Raw genomic sequence first — 19269 nt, 5'->3', positions numbered from 1 at the left:
GTCTTCCTTTGTCTGTCCTTCACAATGTTTCTCTGTTTGAACGATTATATGGTACTTCTTCTGATTACTCTAATCTCTAGATCTTTGGTCGTGTAGGTTTTGTTCTTCTTCATTCATATGAACATGCAAAATTAGAACCGTGTGTACGTCTCTGTTGTTTCCTTGGCTACAGAACTGAGCACAAAGATTTTCATTATTGGGATCCTTTTTCTAACAGATACGCATCTCTCACCATGTCACTTTCTATGAGCACACAATGTTCTCTAGTCTCTCGACCTTTCATGCTTTGCTTTCAGGTTCTCATCTCTTTCTTCCTGATGGTTTCATTGATCCTTTTCCTTCATTTGTATCTTCTCATGATACTGAGCTTAAGCAATCTACGCCCATCTCTGCTGATCCTGATCCGTCATCTGTCTCATCTGTGGAGTCTGAACCTGCTCCTGACCCTACTTCTCCTATTTGACGCTTCACTCAGGTAAGGGAACCTCCCACTTATCTTCGAGACTTTCCCTATTTTTCCACTATCTGTTCCTTGGTTGAACCTAGCTCTTTTTATGAGACGAATACTAAACTTCTATGGTAGCAAGCATGAGTGACAAACTCTAGGCTTTAGACAAGATGCACACATGGGACTATGTTGACTTGCTTCCTGGTAATAAACCCATTGGTTGCAAGTGGGTCTACAAGATCAAGACTCGTTCTGATGGTTCTCTTGAACTTTGTAAAGCTCGGCTGGCGGCAAAAGAGTACCCTTAGGAATATGGAATCCATTATGAAGAGACCTTTGCACCTGTGACCTGGATGACATCCGTTCAAAGAGTCTTAGCCGTTGCTATAGCCAAACAGTGGCCTCTTTTTCAAATGGATGTCAAGAATACTTTCCTTAACGGGGCCTTATCTGAGGAAGTCTATAGGTAACCACTCCCAAGTATCTCTCCTCTATCTCAGAAGGTGTGTCTCTTTCGTCGAGCATTGTATAGGTTGATGCAAGCCATACGGGTCTGGTTTGCAACTTTCAGTTCCACCATTATTCAACTTGGATTTACGTCCAGTTCTCGTGACACGACACTTTTTACGAGTCAAACAGATCATGATATTGTTCTTCTTCTTCTGTATGTTGATGATATGATTATTATTGGGGATGATCCTCAGGCTATTTTTAATATGCAACACTACCTTGGTGAGCACTTTGAGATGAAGGATTTTTGGTCACTTAGTTACTTTCTTCATCTTGAAGTATCCATGAGCTTTGCTGGTTACTCATTGTCTCAAACAAAATATGCTTCAGACTTATTGGTGCGCTCCAGGATCATTTACTCTACTACAATCCCAACACCACTTGGCCCTAATGTTTGCCTGAATCCTTTTGATGGTGTTCCCTTCAAAGATGCCAGTCTCTACCTCAACTTATTGGCAGTCTTATTTATTTAACAGTAACTCGTCCCGACATTGCATATGTTGTTCACATTGTAAGTCAGTTCATGGCTGCCCCCTCGAACCATTCATTTTACTACTGTTCTTCGTATTCTTCAATTTGTTAAGAGAACTCTGAGACATGGCCTTCAACTCTCATCCCAATCATCCCTGGTTTTATTCGGCTACTCTGATACTAATTGGGCTGGTGATCCTACTGACCGATGTTCTACCTTAGGTTACTGTTTCTATCTCAGTGACTTTCTTATTTCTTGGTGGAGTAAAAAATAGAGTGTTGTCTCTCATTCTAGTATGAAGTCTGAATATCGCGCCTTGGCTGATGCTACGTTAGAGTTATTGTGGCTCCGCTAGTTTCTTGTTGTTGATATGAGAGTTCCTTAGTCATCTTCCACTATCCTTCATTGTGACAATCATAGTGCCATCCAGATTGTTCATAGTGATGTTTTTCATGAGCACACCAAGCATATCAAGAATGACTGTCATTTTGTTCGATATCATCTTCAAAGTAAAACTCTTCTTTTATGAGGTGTTTATACTACGGATTAACCTGTCGATATTTTCACCAAAACTTTGTCCCTCGGATGCTTCCTCTTGCTACTTAATAAACTCAAGTTGATTCCTACTTTACCATCTTGACTTTGAGGGAGAGTGTTAATATATACACATACTTAGTCTATGTAGTTATAGAGTTTTTAGGTTGGTTGAGTCTTTCTAGGGTCTATTTTTAGTCCTTTAATACTGTATTTATACCTTATACTTTTCTGTAAAATATATCTCGTGGAAATACATTCTTAACAGGGTGAATAGACATTTTCATTATTTCGTAAAAATATCCATAAAACATATAAAATAATAATCAAAATGTCGCTAAAAAATTTAAATATAATATAAATAATAAACCTTCTAGCGTGTCTTAGAAGTATAAAAATGTTTATTTAATTTATTATGATAAACTTTTTTTTTGTTTTTTTGTAACTTTTTAAAAAATATCCATGGTTTTTGATATTTTATCGATATTTCCATAAAATCGAGACCTTAATATTCCATAAAATTGACACCAAATAGTGCATGGGACAAACTATATGATTGAACAAGTATTATGGTACCTCCATTTATTATTTTGTCACGTCAGCATAGTTTTAAAAATAGCAAAGTGTGGGTTTACTTGTTGGAATAAATGATATTTGACTCTTCATGTAGGGGTACATCCTTTCAATTTCATGAGTTGTGTATCCTTTCATGAACGAGTGCATTTTTCATTTCTTAACCAACTTAAAAAAGAAAAATGACTATTCGAATAACCACGAATTACTCTATAAATATGTCTCTTCTCCAAATTGGAACTTCATTTTTTTCCATCGATACTTTTCTCTCATAAAGCTTTTTTCTTCCATTTAAAAGTATTTCTTCCATAGAAAAGTAATTTATTCTATCATAGGAAACAATTACTCTTGAAACTCAGGCATTAGATTAAGTAAAATTGTCTTAAGAAGATAAAGTGAATCTATTGAGAACTCAAATTCTCTCATATATACAATATTATGTATTTTTTTATATTATGTGATGTTAATCATATATATAACACTACTAACGTTAATGTCAACAAAGAGAGCATGATACTCCCATAGTATTAGAAAACAAATTTAAAATGTGAACAAAGAGAACATAATACTCCCATAGTATCAGAAATTTTCTCATCGATAACAACTAATTGAAATACACGAATAGATATAAATAGTTTAAGATGCACCTAAGTATATTTCGCCATTTTTTTTTATTCACCGGAATACTTTAATACAAAGTGCTATTTATCCTTTCTTTAAATTCCCTTACAAGGGGTTAAAAAAAATCCTAATCATAGTTCAATCACATCCTTGGACCTCAAAAGTTAAAATGCACCATTTTCTTGATGAATCTATAATGTGAAAAGGAGAGAGTATGCATTATGTAGCTTTCATGAGGCTTTGGCGAGACAAATGCAATGGGAATTATAAGATATCATACAAACACATGATTGTGTTTGTTTGTGTTAGGAACTACACATTGTCGGTAGGATGTGCCCCCCTTTTTTTGGTTCACTTCATATATACCTTCCCTAATTCTATTTTCAAATAATTGAAACAGCCACTTTTCAAAACAAGTGTATCATGAACTAATTTTCTCCTTTCAAAAATATTATTTTCCTTTTTCAATTTATAGTTTTTTTTTCTTTTTTTTTTTGGCAACATCGAATATGTCATGCTACCAATAATGTGTATGTTTATATCCACCCAAATTATTAAAAGTACTATAAAATTGTATTTGAAGCTTTATATATATAATGTATATACAATTGTCACCAATTTATTATATTGTCAGTACTAAAACAAATTATTTATTTGTGGTGGTTGAATTATTAGAACAAATTAGCTTCATCTACCCTGCAAAAAAATATCAATAAACACTGACGTGATATTTTTGTTTAGGAAATTAATTTTGGGGAAAATGTCAATTTGGTGATCCAAACATTTTCTATTTAACGAAAAATGAGAGAGATTGGATTTTTCATGGGTTTGATTTGGGAAGAAAAATAGTCATATGAGTAAGATTTGTAGGGTTTAAAAACCATTAAAGATCTGTTTTTTAAAAAAAAAAGGCAATTTTGAGTGAAACATTTAAGCAGTGTTTGGACCTCAACTTCAAATATGTTTGGTTGACTTTTTAAGTGTTTAAATAAGTATTTATATGTTAAAAAAAAAGTGTTTATAGACCCTTAGAAAGTCAATACAAACTAAGTGGGTGGAGTAGGATATTATAGCCCTATAGCCCGCTCCATGTTTAAGTCTCCAATTATAATAATTGGTGTTTTCGATTATTATAACCTACTGTTAACTATAGTATTATAATTTCAAATCTCGTTTTGTTATATAATGTTTACACAAACTATAGTATTTTCCAAACAATTCATTCATCCTTTTTTTTTTCTCTTTGCTATAGTATTTTCTAACTATACTAAAATAGTCTGCATCTCAAATATAGAATATTATAATCAGATTAAAAAAGTTTGCACTTCTAATACATACTATTAATTAAAATAGTCTGTGTTTCGGGTGCAAACTATTTTAATTATTTTAGGTTAGAGTGAAAATAGTGAAAAGGAAAAAAAAAACACCTAAAATAACTTCCATGTATGCAATTAATTTGGCCAAAAATTTAAAAATAAAAAATAAAAAACGAAAAATTTTCATGTATGCAATTGGTTGTTTAAAAACAAAATCTGACATGAAAACAATGTGTTAAAAAAATAAATCTGAAATTTTTTTATGACGAATGCTTCTGAAAAATGAAAAACCATAAAAACCAATGAAAAACCATAAAAACCAAAAAAATCTATATATGACAAAATTTTTATTCAATTGTTTTTAGGGAAACTATCAAAAATGGAAAAAACATATAAACTATTTATATAATATAGCAAAAAATAATATCAACGAATTTTTTAAAAAAAATTCCAAAACTACCCTTGCCGGTTTTCTATTGCAATCTTCTATTCGTCGTCGTTGTCGTGTCTTCTTCTTCTTCATCATCTTCTGAGCTTCACAATTTTATTCAATTTCAATTTAATTCATGTCGCCAATTTCAATTCATTTTCTTCTTCTTCATGGATCGGTTTTATTGTTTTTCACCACACAACTCAGAGGTGTTCATTCTTCTTTGTCGATTCCATCAATCACAAGTACAGTTGTTCTTCTCCTTCTTCTCCTTCCTCTACAGAAAATTGAAATGAAGTAGTGAGAAAGAGTTAATACTTTGAAGATTCGGTTTTGTATCAATTGCTTAGTTGTTTTTTTCTTTTGGATTTTATGGCACTATTTCTTTTTCTTCTTCTTCTTCTTCATGAAATGTTGGATATAAATATTGAAAGAGAAAATGGTATTGAACAACTAAGTTTCATAATTCCTTCGCAGGCAACGGAAAATAATTAATTCTCATAAACGCATAAAAGACATTACCAAAAAGGTATAAATGATTGATGATGTATTGTATTATTATTTGTCTATCTCTATATAGGGATAGTGCTCTATCTCTATCTATCTGAGATAGACAGATATAGATGCCTATCTTTGTCTATCACATATAGACAAAAATAGACGTCTATCTTTGTCTATTAAGGATATACAAAGATATAACTCTATCTTTGTCTATTAAGGATATACAAAGATATAACTCTATCTTTGATTGAACTTCACTTAATTTATAATAGTTTATATGGTTGAAACATCGAATTCTTAAAATTTTGAATACGATCAACATCTTATTCAACTGTTACAAGAAAGAAGATATGCATATCTATAACGCAGCTTACATGAACTCCTCGTTCCAATCAGCACCATAATATTTTGTGAATAAATCAAATTTTAATTAATATGCACATGATATGTTTATAAAAACTCGTAAAAAATACAAACAAACAAGCAATAATTTGCAATATGTTTTGGCTTGATTCAACCTAAATTTAACTCTAAATTTTCAAATAATATTTAGTTGACGAATTCAAAAGTTTACCAAAGAGACAGAGTGATAGACAGATATAGGAGTCTATCTTTATCTATCACTGATAGACAGATACAAAACTCTATTTCTGACTATCACAAATAGACAAAGATAGATGCATCTTTGTCTATCTCTTTGTTTTTTTTCCCTATTTTGTTTTGAACTAAACTCATTATTTTGTATTGTATTGTATCAGCAAGACAACTATTCATTGTGATTGGGTGTATCGATGATAAACAGATATAGAAGTCTATGTTTGTTTATTATTATCTTTGTTTATCACTGATAAATAGAGATAGAACTCTATCATTATCTATCTGATAGAACTCTATTTCTATCTATCACTATTGGATATTTTCATTATGAGTTTCTTACAAAACCTTACGATATTTTCATTATGAGTTTCTCATATATATTTTTTTTCATTTTGCAGAATACCATGACTATTACTTTCATTGTTTTTTTGTTTTTTTTTTTTATGGAGGACAATGGAATGATTATCATTGCTATGAGAATTATGAGGTTGGTGGAATGTATAATTTTGGTAGATAACTATATAGACTTTAATGGTTTACTTGGTTTAATCTACGAAGAGATTCAATTAAATGGGTTGGTAGATTTTTTAGTTTTATTGGATTTTGGTAAAAATAGTATTCAAACTTTGGTTCCAATAAAAAAGGACAAAGATGTCCTTTGGTATTTGATTTTGGCTAAAGATGCAATCAGTGGACATCTATTAGTTGCTCATGTAAGTATTTGTTCTTTGGAAGGGTCTTCTACTGCTATTAGTAGTGTAGGTGACGATGATGATATAATGTTATATTTAGGTTTTTCTTCTTCTTCAAATTATGAAGTTATAAGCGATATATATATATATATATATTGGTGGTTTGAAGGTAAAAAATGTATTTGAAAGTAAAAAAGTACTTTCAACGTGTTTTCACATAAATGCAGTGAAGAATAATTTTCAATTTAGCACTACAAGATCAAACTCAAAGTTTGTTGAGTTCAAATGTTTGCAAGAAGGTTGCAAATGGTATGTTAGGGCATCTCGATATAAGAACAATGAGTTGTGGATGCTTAAGAAGTACATTTCTGAGCATGACTATCCATTGAACACAACTTAGAATTGTCATCGACAAGCTTCTTCATCAGTTATTGGCAATTGCTTGATAGATGATTTTAGGTTTATGTCTACTGATCAATCCATTCTTAGAGACATTATCCATAAGGCTTGTACAAAACTTGGAGTTAAGATAAGTTATCAAAAAATTGGATAGAAAAAGAACACATAGTAAAGATGTTAAAAGAAGATGTAGTTGAATCATATACCTTGATTCTAAGATATTTTGAAAAGTTAAATGAAATAAATCCAGGTATGATCCATTTTGCTTAACAAATTTCTACCACTGTCTATCTTAGATAGATAGGGATAATTGTCTATTAGAAATGGATGATAGTGGTCATTTTAAGTTTTGTTTCATGGTTTTTGGTGCATCAATTGGGGGGGGGGGGGGGGGGGGGTATGAAAGTATTGTAGATCTATCATATCTGTTGATGACACATTTTTTACGTGTAAGTTTTGTGGCATACTATTAACGACCTCATCACTAGATAGTAACAATCATACCTTTCCCCTTACATTTGCTATCGTAGATTCTGAAAATGATGCATCATGGACATGGTTTTTTGAAAACATACGAAGTAGTTTTGGAAAACAAGAGAATGTAGTCATTGTTTCTGATAGGCATCTTAGCATTCCTAAAGAAGTTTTAAGAGTGTTTTCTAATGTTCAACATTGTGTGTGCATACAACATGTCTAAAGAAACTTGAAACTTCATTTTAATTACCCATTGCTTGACAATTATTTATTTAATTGTGTTATTGCCTACACTACTACTGACTTTGAGTACAACATGAGATCCATGAAGTCAATCTGTCCAAATATTAGAAGTTATCTTAGTAGTATTGGGTTTGAGAAGTGGTCTTGGGAATATTTACGAAGAAGAAGGTATGGAATGATGACATCGAATGTTGCAGAAAGTATAAACTTAGTTTTCAAAGATGCTGAGAATTACCCGTGGCTAGCTTGCTTAGTTCAATTAGAGATATATTGCAAAAGTGGTATTATGATCGAAGTAAAGCTACTTTTACAATGAAAACGCTTTTGACTTCTTGGGCTGAGAATATATTTCTACAAGAACACAAAAAGTCAAGAAGTTTCTTGGTAAGAATTTTGTCGTTTTCTTATGGTCTATTGATGCTCGTGTTTTATGAAGTGAAAATATGGATGATATGCGTTGATAGAATTGCGTTGTGCACTCAAGTTTCCCCAGCGTAATCCAAGTGTAAATTCCTCTGAGTTTCCTGGTAAGTTAAGGTTTGAACACAGGGACTTATGAAAATAGATTGCGTTGGTAATTTTTATGAAAAACCTTGCGGTAACCAAATAAATAAATAAAGTGTTGGGTTTGTTGTTTGCGTTGATGAAAAACAAATAAATAAAGGCAGGGGATTTGAAAAAAAGGCAGTTATGTGATAGATGCAATGAGTATGCGATGAATGGGTTGAGAAGATCTTTAGCTAGCGTTACTCGGGAATGTGTCAGACTATGCGATCATGTTACAACTATGCACAGCAAGTCATTTTCCAATGTAAATGCGATGCTCCTAAGTCTAGGGCGCATGTGTTAAATGCAAAAGTGTCCATAGTGCTTATCCCTAACTCTCTACTCTTGCCTTGTGTGATGATACAAAATGCATGAAGGCAAGTTGACCGCATACAATCATATCCTATCTCTAGGATGCATGCGATGCGTTGATAACAAATAGTGCTCATTCTTAAGCTCCTATCTCTTGATTATGTGTTCTAATCTGGTTCTTCTGAGCCTAGATTCTAACCTAACCTTCCCAAGTCTAGATCCTGTCCACAGACTACCCTCCCGAGTATCTCTAATGGACGAATGAAGCATATATAATACAAGATAATCGCAAGAATGAAGATTCCCTAGTTGTGCTAGCTAAATGCTTCTCAACCCATTCAACTGATTTAGCTACTCATGCATGAATAACAAAGTGAATAGATATAGAGAAAGAAATTTCATTCTTATAAATGAGTTGAGTACAAAATGACAATGGAAGTTAAAGGTAGAGAGCCTGGTAGCAATTCCTTGCTGACCGAGGCTTTTGAAATCTCTATTCTGATCTAAAGATGTTCCCACTTCCGCAGACGTCGGCCCTCTCTCTATCCTTGAAGCTTCCAGCACTCTCCCAAGCTTACTGGAACGATCTGCCAGCATAACTTCCTCCCTTGCATTCGGTTTAAAATGAAAGAAAACTAAGAACAAAGACGTGCAAACTGAAGTATGAAATCTCTAACTGCTAAACTCGTGAACCACTTTTCTAAAGAATGCCCTTGGTATTTATAGAGCATCCATGGTGAAAGGCGGCTTCTCTCTCATGGTTGTACAGATGGGACGACTTTAATTCCTGACTAATGCGTCGAATATTTGTCACCGAAAAAGCTGAATGTACTTTGTGATCGTTATCGGTTTTCGAATTCGTCTGTCATTAGCTATATGTCCCATTGCGCTTAATTAGCCTTTCACTCGGATGCGCCCACTATGTTACGCTGACCAAGTTGCGGCAATCCTTCTCGGGCGAATGTTTGCGAGCATGATCGACGCAAAGCCTTGCAGTGAAGTTGCGCTTGATCAATAATTTCCTATGATCGCAATTCTTGCATTGTGTCAACACATATTCTGCACAAAAATACAAAAATTAACTGTTCTAATGCGTTGAATGCATATAACCGCAATATTATGAATTTTATGCTTAATGGACTCAAGTTAACGTATTTCATCAACGCAATCCAACATTGTTTAAGACTTTAGCACTATGATAACGTGCATTTCTACTCGTCATCACACCTCCAAATTTAAACAATGCTTGTCCTCAAGCATCAACTAAAGATTCCTTTAGCAAGTCAACCGTAATGTCCCTAGATTTCTCAAGGATACTCCATTCAAATCCTATATACCAAAATTTCCTTAAGTCTTATTCGAGTCTCTTCTTAAAATATTTCTAAGACCTAGGGACTTCAAGTTTACCTTTCAAAAGGACTTTACTAAATTCCGGGACATCGCATGATTTATTTCAATAAGAAAATTTTCTACCGAGATGTCAAATGATTTTATCCTTGCATAAAAATTTTCTTCATTGATATATTTTTTATTTTTTATTTTTTTCTGACCTTGCGCTAATCCAAGTGTCTTGTCTTCGTTTTGGCTTGCCCTCACGTGTGTCATGCAGACATCCAACTACGAGCAATGCATTCTTTCTCATACTAAACTCATAACTATTTAGCAGTGGAGTTGCGGTCATTTATTTATGCGTTGATCCTGGTGTCTTACTTTCGTTTTAGCTTGCCTCCACGTGTGTCATGCGGACATCCAACTACGGGTAAGTGTCTTTAACAACTTAACTCTTATCAACATGGGTTTCCCATTGCGTTGACAGTGAAGTTGTTATTCTCAAAATATATATATTTTTTAAAATAGCAAGGTCGGAAATAGATACCTCACCTCCAAATTTAAAATGCGGCAATGTCCTTATTGCCAAAAGATTAAAATAAGTCATGCGATATTCTTAGAATGCGTTGTACAGAGAGTTTGAAAGAAAGCTAGCAAATCCCTAACTTCTAGAAATATTTTACAAGGTAACTATCTTAAGATTAAGTTGACTCTAATATATATGAAAGACATAGAAGCATATTTTTCATCATTGAAATCATACTTGGCAAAGAGACATTATGCGGTAAACTACTAAATTTATCTACATCAAATGATTGCGATGATCAAAGAGGATGCGGTGATAAAACTTTTTAAAATTAAAATGCAATGTGATAGCGCAAAATTTGAAATAAAGATAAGGAAGAGTACACCCTCAAATTTTGCGTTGTCGCCCGCATTATGTATTGACGCACCCATCCTTGCGGCGATCTATCTTCTGTGGATTACGGTGATGGAGTGAAATCATTTGCTTCTTCATGTAACATCTCCATAATCCTGTGCCTTAATCTTTGTAAACAAAAAAAGAGAGGGTCAAATGATTTAAAACAAAACAAAAAGTTTTTTTTTATAGAAGTAAAAATGAGTAAGATGCAGATAGCTTAAATAATTGTCGAAGGGATAAGTGTTCAAGAGTCAAGTAATGAGTAGTCTGGGTTTTTCAACTTCTCAGAGGCTTTTTCTGGCTGGAAATCACCTCTGCAACATGCTTTAACTCGTTGTCCATTAACCTTATATGTCCGGCTGCTATCCTCAGTGATCAGCTCCACCGCACCATGTGGAAATATTTCTTTAATGATGAAGGGACTGAACCAGCATGATTTTAATTTTTTCGGGAAGAGCCGCAGTCTTGAATTGAAGAGTAAGACCTTTTGCCCGACTTGAAGGTTCTTACCGCATATGCATTTGTCATGCCAGCGCTTGGTGCACTCCTTATACATCTTCGCATTCTCATATGCGTTGATCCTCTATTATTCTAGCTCGACCAGCTGCATTTTTCGCGCTTCTCCTGCTTTCTTCAAATCAAAATTCAGTTTCTTTACCGCCCACAGTGCCTTATACTCGAGCTCCAAAGGCAAATGACACGCCTTACGAAATACCAACGCATACGGGGACATACCTATTGGTGTTTTGAATGTGGTCCGGTATGCCCACAACGCATCGTCAAACTTCGTTGCCCAATCTTTCCGTGAAGGCTTTACTATCTTCTCAAGTATCAACTTAATTTCTCGATTGGACACCTCGGCCTAACCATTTGTTTACGGATGGTATGCGGTGGCCACTTTGTGGAGGATATTGTACTTACGCAGCAGCTCCTTGATATTTTGATTGACAAAGTGGAATTCTTCATCACTTATGATGGCACGAGGAGTGCCAAATCGAGGGAAAATATTTTTCTTCGAGAACTGAGAGACTACCGCCACATCACTTGCGGCGCATGCTATTGCCTCTACCCACTTGAAGACATAATCGACGGCCAATAAAATGTAATGCTTGCCAAGCGAGGGAGGGAATGGCCCTATGAATTCAATCCCTCATACGTCGAATAATTCCAGCTCCAAGATAGTGTTCATTGGCATTGTGTTTTTCCATGAAATGTTGCCTGTCGTTGGCACCAATCACATTTCATTGCGTAGTCAGCCGCATCCTTGAATAATGTAGGCCAAAAGAATCCACTTTGCAAAACTTTGGTTGCAGTGCACTGCCCTCCAAAGTGCCCACCATATGGTGAGTCGTGACATTGTGACAATATGCGTTGTTGAGCAGCATTTGGTATGCATAATCGAATAATCTGGTCTGCACTTCTTTTATACAGAATTGGCTCATCCCAATAATAATGTCTACATTCATGCTTGAGCTTCTTCTGTTGGTGGTAGGTGTAATCTTCAGAAAATTCCTCACAAACTAAATAATTGACGATGTCCGCATACCAGGGAAATTCTTCTATGTGTAATAGCTGCTCATCTGGGAATACGACACTCACCTCAGGCTCGTTGCGGTCAACCTCAGGATTTTTTAGTCTAGACAAGTGATCCGCAACTTGATTCTCTGTCCCCTTCTGGTAAATTATTTCGATATCAAATTCTTACAGAAGGATAACCCATCTGATCAACCTCGGCTTTGCATCCTTCTTTTTCGTTAAGTATTTGATCACCGAGTGATACGTGTGGATGAGTACCTTTGTTCCCAACAGATATGCCCAAAATTTTTCCAATGCAAAAATCACTGTCAGGAGTTCTTTCTCTGTGGTGGTATAATTTATTTGAGCAGGGTTTAATGTTTTACTCGCATATACGATGGGATGCAAAAAATTTTTTCTCTTTTGCGCTAAAGCTGCCCCCATCGCATACCAACTTGCGTCGCACATGATTTCAAATGAAAGTGTCCAGTCCGGTGCAATCAGTACGGGTGCGAAAATCAGAGCATTCTTCAAAACTTGAAATGCGTTGAGGCAATTGTTGTCAAACTCAAATTTTCTGTCAGTCTCTAACAACGCACTCGGTGGTCGTGCTATTTTAGAAAAGTCTTTGACAAACTGTCTGTAAAATCCAGCATGCCCAAAGAATCTTCGCACAGCCTTCACGCTGGTTGGAGGTGGAAGTTTTTCAATTGCTTCAATCTTTGCTTTGTCCACCTCCAACCCATCCCGAGAGACCTTATGTCCCAACACTATGCATTCCTTCACCATAAAATGACATTTTTCCCAATTGAGCACCAGGTTCGTCTCTTCACATCTCTTCAGAATCTTTTCTAGGTTGGCTAGGCAGACTTCATAAGTGTTCCCATAAACGGAGAAGTCATCTATAAATTTTTCCACGGAGTCCTCGAGATAATCTGAAAAGATGGCCATCATGCACTTTTGGAACGTGTTTGGCGCATTACAGAGGCCAAACGACATGCAGCGAAAAGCAAATGTTCCATATGGGCAGGTGAATGTGGTCTTGTCTTGATCTTCTGGAGCTATCATGATTTGATTGTATCCGGCATAACCATCAAAGAAGCAGTAAAAATCATTTCCAGCTAGACGGTCTAGTATTTGGTCGATGAATGGTAGAGGGAAATGATCTTTCTTTGTGATTGCATTTAGTTTGCAGTAGTCCATGCATATGCGTCATCCAGTGATGGTTCTTTGCTGTATTAATTCGTTGTTCTCATTCGGGACTACCATCATTCCGCCCTTCTTCGGCACATATTGCACAGGGCTGACCCAAGTGTTATCTGCTATGGGATAGATAATGCCCGCATCTAGCCATTTGTAATCTCCTTCTTGACGACCTCTTTCATCGCAGGGTTGAGTCTATGTTGATGTTAAATTGTTGCTTTGTGGTCTTTTTCAAGACAAATGCGGTGCATGAAGTACGCATGGCTAATTCCTCTGATCTTAGCGAGTGTCCAGCCAATTGCTCGCACATGTTTCTTGAGAATGCTCATCAACGCATTCTCCTGGTCTTTGTTGAGCGCAGAGGAAATTATAACTGGCAGCTTCTCATTCTGCCCCAAAAATGCGTACTTTAAATGGGTTGGTAGGGTCTTCAATTCAAGTGTTGGTGGTTCCATAGGGAAGGTTACGTTGTTTTTCGTTCTTCTTTTGGCTCTACTTCTTACTTTGCGATCATTTCTTCTTCCTTGTTTGTTTTTGTTACAATCGCATTGCAGGCAGCACGGATGCGCTGGCATCCTCTTCTTAATACTCTTCATTAAACTTTTCTTTTTCAATCAAATTCAGGTCATCATTAGAATCTTACAGGTCTTCTTCATCCGGAAACCTCATGGCACGAATTATATTAAACTTGAGCTTCTGTCCATTGATACTCAAAGTGATTTCTCCTTTATGCACATCAATTTGAGCACGACCTGTTGATAGAAAAGGTCGCCCCAGAATGATGGGCACATCTTTGTCGGCCTCATAGTCTAAAATGATGAAGTCAGCTGGCGGGATAAATTTGTCAATTGTTATCAGCACATCCTTCACCTTTCCTTCTGGATGAACCTAAGATCTGTTAGCCAGTTGGAGAGTCACTGCCGTGGGCACAAGTTTCCCCACATTTAGCTGTCTAAAGATTGACAGAGGCATCAAATTTATGCTGGCTCCCAAGTCACATAAGGCTTGCCCGATATATAGTCCTCCTATGGAGCATGGTATAGTAAAGCTCTCAAGATCGCTCATCTTCAGTGGGATTATTGATTTGGAACTTTGCGTTAACGCCACCGTGGCAAATTTTTTAGTTCCCCTCTTCTTATTACCATATCCTTCATAAACTTGGCGTAGGCAAGCATTTCCTCAATCGCTTCACTGAAAGGAATATTAACATGTGATTGCTTTAACATAGATAAGAAGCGTTGGTACTGTACCTCTTCGTTTTTATTCTTCCTTAGTCTCTATAGGAAAGGTGGTAACTTAACTTTCATGGTTCCCATTTCAGTTGGCTTCGAGGTTGACGCAACCTTCGGTTCTACTACTTCTTTTTCTCTTTCTTCTTCTTCCATTACTGTAATCTCAGGTTCAGCCGCAATGGAAGTTGTTCTACTAAGCTCCTTCTTTTCTCCCTCTACAGTCTTCCCACTGCGCAATGTCACAACCTAACATTGCTCCTTACCTAATCCCCCCGGGTTGCGTAAAAGTTCGGTTGAACTTGGCAAAACCACTTGTGATCTACTCTTCAACTCATTCGAAATCTGGCTCATCTGTAATTCGAGATTGCGGATAGACGTAGCCTGACTTTGAAGTACAGTCTCATTTTTCTCTATGTATTGCTTCAGTAGGCTTTCCATAGAAGAGAATTGTGGTGGTTGTGAGCTACTTGCTTGACTTCTCGGTTGACCGTTGTTGTGTGGGAAGAATCCTAGTGGCTCTTCTTTTTGCGCCACGAGTTGGAAATTTTGTTGTTGATTCTTCCAAGCAAAATTAGAGTGGTTTCTCCACCGAGGTTATACGTGTTTGAAAAAGGGTTATTCTTTACACAGTAGACAAATTATGGATTTTACAGGCAATCTTCCATCGCATGCCCATCACCGTAAGTCATGCACCTTGCAGTTTTTGACTTATTGTGTTGATTTGCCCGGTTTGCGGTGTTGGGCTGTTGATCGCAATTCCTTGGATTAAATTCATCATTGCGGTTATCTGGTTTTGTAATGAAGCAATGGAACCATTATTTGCATCAGAGTCTTTGAGTCTCAATCTCTGGTCGCTCTCTCTCTAATCTTCATGGTTCTAAGAGATGCAATCCAAGATATTCTTCGCCTCATCATAAGTTTTATCAAGCAGACCACTAGCGACTGCCGCATTGGCAGTGGTCTGCGAAGTAGGATTCAAACCATGATAGAAAATCTCCATTTGAAGGCAGTCTGGTAACCCATTATGTGGACAATCCCGGACTAACCTTTTAAACCTCGCCCAAGCATCGTTGAGCGATTCGTCCATGTCTTGTTCAAAATTTTTAATCAATTTCTTTCATCTGGCATTCTCGGTGGGTGGAAAATACTTCTTCATAAATTTCTCCACTACCTGTTCCCAAGAAGTGATCTCTCACGATTCGAGAGAATATGCACATTTTCTATCCTGATTACAGAGAGAAAATGGGAATAACATTAGTCGAACTTCTTCAGCAGAGATGTTCGGGAGCATAAAAGTATTGCAGATTTCAATAAAATTTCAGGGGTGGGCATGTGGGTCTTTGCTACGCCTTCCTCCGAATTGACCTGCAGTCTGGATCATCTGCAGCATCACCAGTTTCATTTCGAATCTGCTTCCGTCGAGGGCAGGCCAGATAAATAAATAAAGTGTTGGGTTTGTTGTTTGCGTTGATGAAAAAGAAATAAATAAAGGCAGGGGATTTGAAAAAAGGCAGTTGTGTGATAGATGCAATGAGTATGCGATGAACGGGTTGAGAAGATCTTTAGCTAGCGTTATTCGGGAATGTGTCAGACTATGCGATCATGTTACAACCATGCACAACAAGTCATTTTCCAATGTAAATGCGATGCTCTTAAGTCTAGGACGCATGTGTTGAATGTAAAAGTGTCCATAGTGCTTATTCCTAAGTCTCTACTCTTGTCCTATGTGATGATACAAAATGCATGAAGGCAAGTTGACCGCATACAATCATATCCTATTTCTAGGATGCATGCGATGCGTTGATAACAAATAGTGCTCATTCTTAAGCTCCTATCTCTTGATTATGTGTTCTAATCTGGTTCTTCTGAGCCTAGATTCTAACCTGACTTTCCCAAGTCTAGATCCTGTCCTTAGACTACCCTCTCGAGTATCTCTAATGGACGAATAAAGCATACATAATACAAGATAATCGCAAGAATGAAGATTCCCTAGTTGTGCTAGCTAAATGCTTCTCAACCCATTCAACTGATTTAGCTACTTATGTGTGAATAACAGAGAGTGAATAGATATAGAGAAAGAAATTTCGTTCTTATAAATAAGTTGAGTATAAAATGACAATGGAAGTTAAAGGTAGAGAGTCTGGTAACAATTTCTTGCTAACCGATGCTTTTTACACTGAAATCTCTATTCTGATCTAAAGATGTTCCCGCTTCCGCAGGCGTCGGCCCTCTCTCTGTCCTTGAAGCTTCTGGCGCTCTCCCAAGCATACTAGAATGATCTGCCGGCACAACTTCCTCCCTCGCTCTGCCTTAAAATGAAAGAAAACTAAAAACAAAGACATGCAAACTGAAGTATGAAATCTCTAACTGCTGAACTCGTGAACCCCTTTCTAAAGAATGCCCTTGGTATTTATAGAGCATCTATGGTGAAAGGCGGCTTCTCTCTCATGGTTGTACAGATGGGACGACTTTAATTCCCGACTGATGTGCCGAATATTTTTCACCGAAAAAGCTGAATGTACTTTGTGACCGTTATTGGCTGTCAACTTAATTCGGATTTGACTGTCATTAGCTTTATGTCCCATCACGCTTAATTAGCCTTTCACCTGGATGCACCCACCATGTTGTGCTGACCAAGTTGCGGCAATCCTTCTCGGGCGAATGTTTGCGAGCACGATCAACACAAAGCTTTGCGGTGAAGTTGCACTCGATCAATGATTTCCTATGATCGCAATTCTTGCATTGCGTCAACGCATATTCTGCAGAAAAATACAAAAATCAACTGTTCTAATGCGATGAACGCATACGACTGCAATATTATGAATTTTATGCTTAATGGACGCAAGTTAACATATTTCATCAATGCAATCCAACATTGTTTAAGACTTTAGCACTATGATAATGTGCATTTCTGCCCGTTATCATCTATCTATCATTGTCTATCTCAGATAGATACTGATACTGCTTTATCTCTATCTATCTCAGATAGAAAATAATAAAACTCTATCTCTATCTATCTCAGATAGGCAATGATAGTATTATGTTTGTTGGTACTTATTATTTTCTCGTATTTATCTATTAGGTTGATCTTATTAGCAACACTGAATACAAGATAATGGATGGAGATAAACAGTTCATAGTGAAGCTAGATTTGGGATCTAGCAGTTTTCGAGTATGGGATTTTGAGGAAATTCCATGTGCACATGCACTTGCCATTCTTCGAATGCTTAATTTAGATACATAATCTTATGTATCTATCTTTTATTATAGAAGAACATTGTCAGTAACATACAGTGATTGTGTTCAAACCGTTGGAGTTCATTTGGATTGAAGAGCTGAAGATGATGTCATGAAAACATACCTCCTATTATTAAACGTCAAGTTGGAAGACCTAAAAAACAAAGAATTCCATCTGTAGGCGAATTTAAAAGTTCATCAAAATGTACTTTTTGTAATCATAAAAGTCATAATAGTAGGACCTGCAAACTAAACCAATTAATCAAATGATTTAATCATTATTTTTTTCATTGTAATATATGTATAGACAGATTGATTGACATTAGAGTTTATGAATGGTATTTTCTGATTTCTTCATGTCTTAAGTTGTAAATATTTTTAATAGTATCATCACTTTTCAGTGGAACTAAAAAATATATAAAAACTATCTATTGATATCATGTAGGTGATAGGCACAAAAACTAGTTGTGATAGTCACAGATAGTGTCAATCTGACTCTATATACTGATATCAGGTAGGTGAACTTCAGTCAGAAAATCAGTAGATAGACATAGATAAACAACTATATGTGTCTATCACTATGTAAATAAATTATGACGTCTATTTGAATCTATCAGTAGGTAGTTGCAACATTATCTAACATTAAATATACAAACCATGATTGCTTTCCTAATTGTACATCACACATTTATTGCAACTATTTCTATCTATCTTAGATAGACAATGGTAGAACTATATCTCTATCTATCTTAGATGGACAATGATAGAACTATATCACTATCTTTGTCTATCAGAGATAGACTATGATAGAGTTCTATCATTGTCCACCTGAGATAAATAGAGATAGAATACTATCAGTATCTATCTGAGATAGACAGAGATATAAAGTGCAAAGATATAGAGTGCAAACCATATAGAAACCGATATTATTGTTTACTTTCCCCCAAATTTCAAAATATAGGAACTAAATTGTTGCTTAAAAATACTTTCAAACTAAATTGTGAATAATTTAAAGGTTTAACGGCTTGAATTATTACATATTAGAGGGTGCAATAGTGTTTTTTAAAGCTCAAGGTGGAATAAAGTGCAATAGTCATCTAGGGTTTAAGCACTAGGCACAAAAAAAAAGCACGAACTTTTTTTTGTGAGGCACACTATATATA

General features: G+C 35.8%; 1 pseudogene; it reads left to right on the top strand.

The window, feature by feature from the left end:
- The first annotated feature begins 7883 nt into the window (after nt 1-7883).
- Nucleotides 7884-18376, top strand: LOC150033314 (uncharacterized; annotated as a pseudogene).
- Nucleotides 18377-19269: the final 893 nt, after the last annotated feature.

Source organism: Benincasa hispida, chromosome 10 (genome assembly GCF_027475165.1).
Source record: "Benincasa hispida cultivar pf3 chromosome 10, pf3_genome.v1.1, whole genome shotgun sequence".
Lineage (NCBI taxonomy): Eukaryota > Viridiplantae > Streptophyta > Magnoliopsida > Cucurbitales > Cucurbitaceae > Benincasa > Benincasa hispida.
This window is presented reverse-complemented; position numbering and strand designations above follow the sequence as displayed.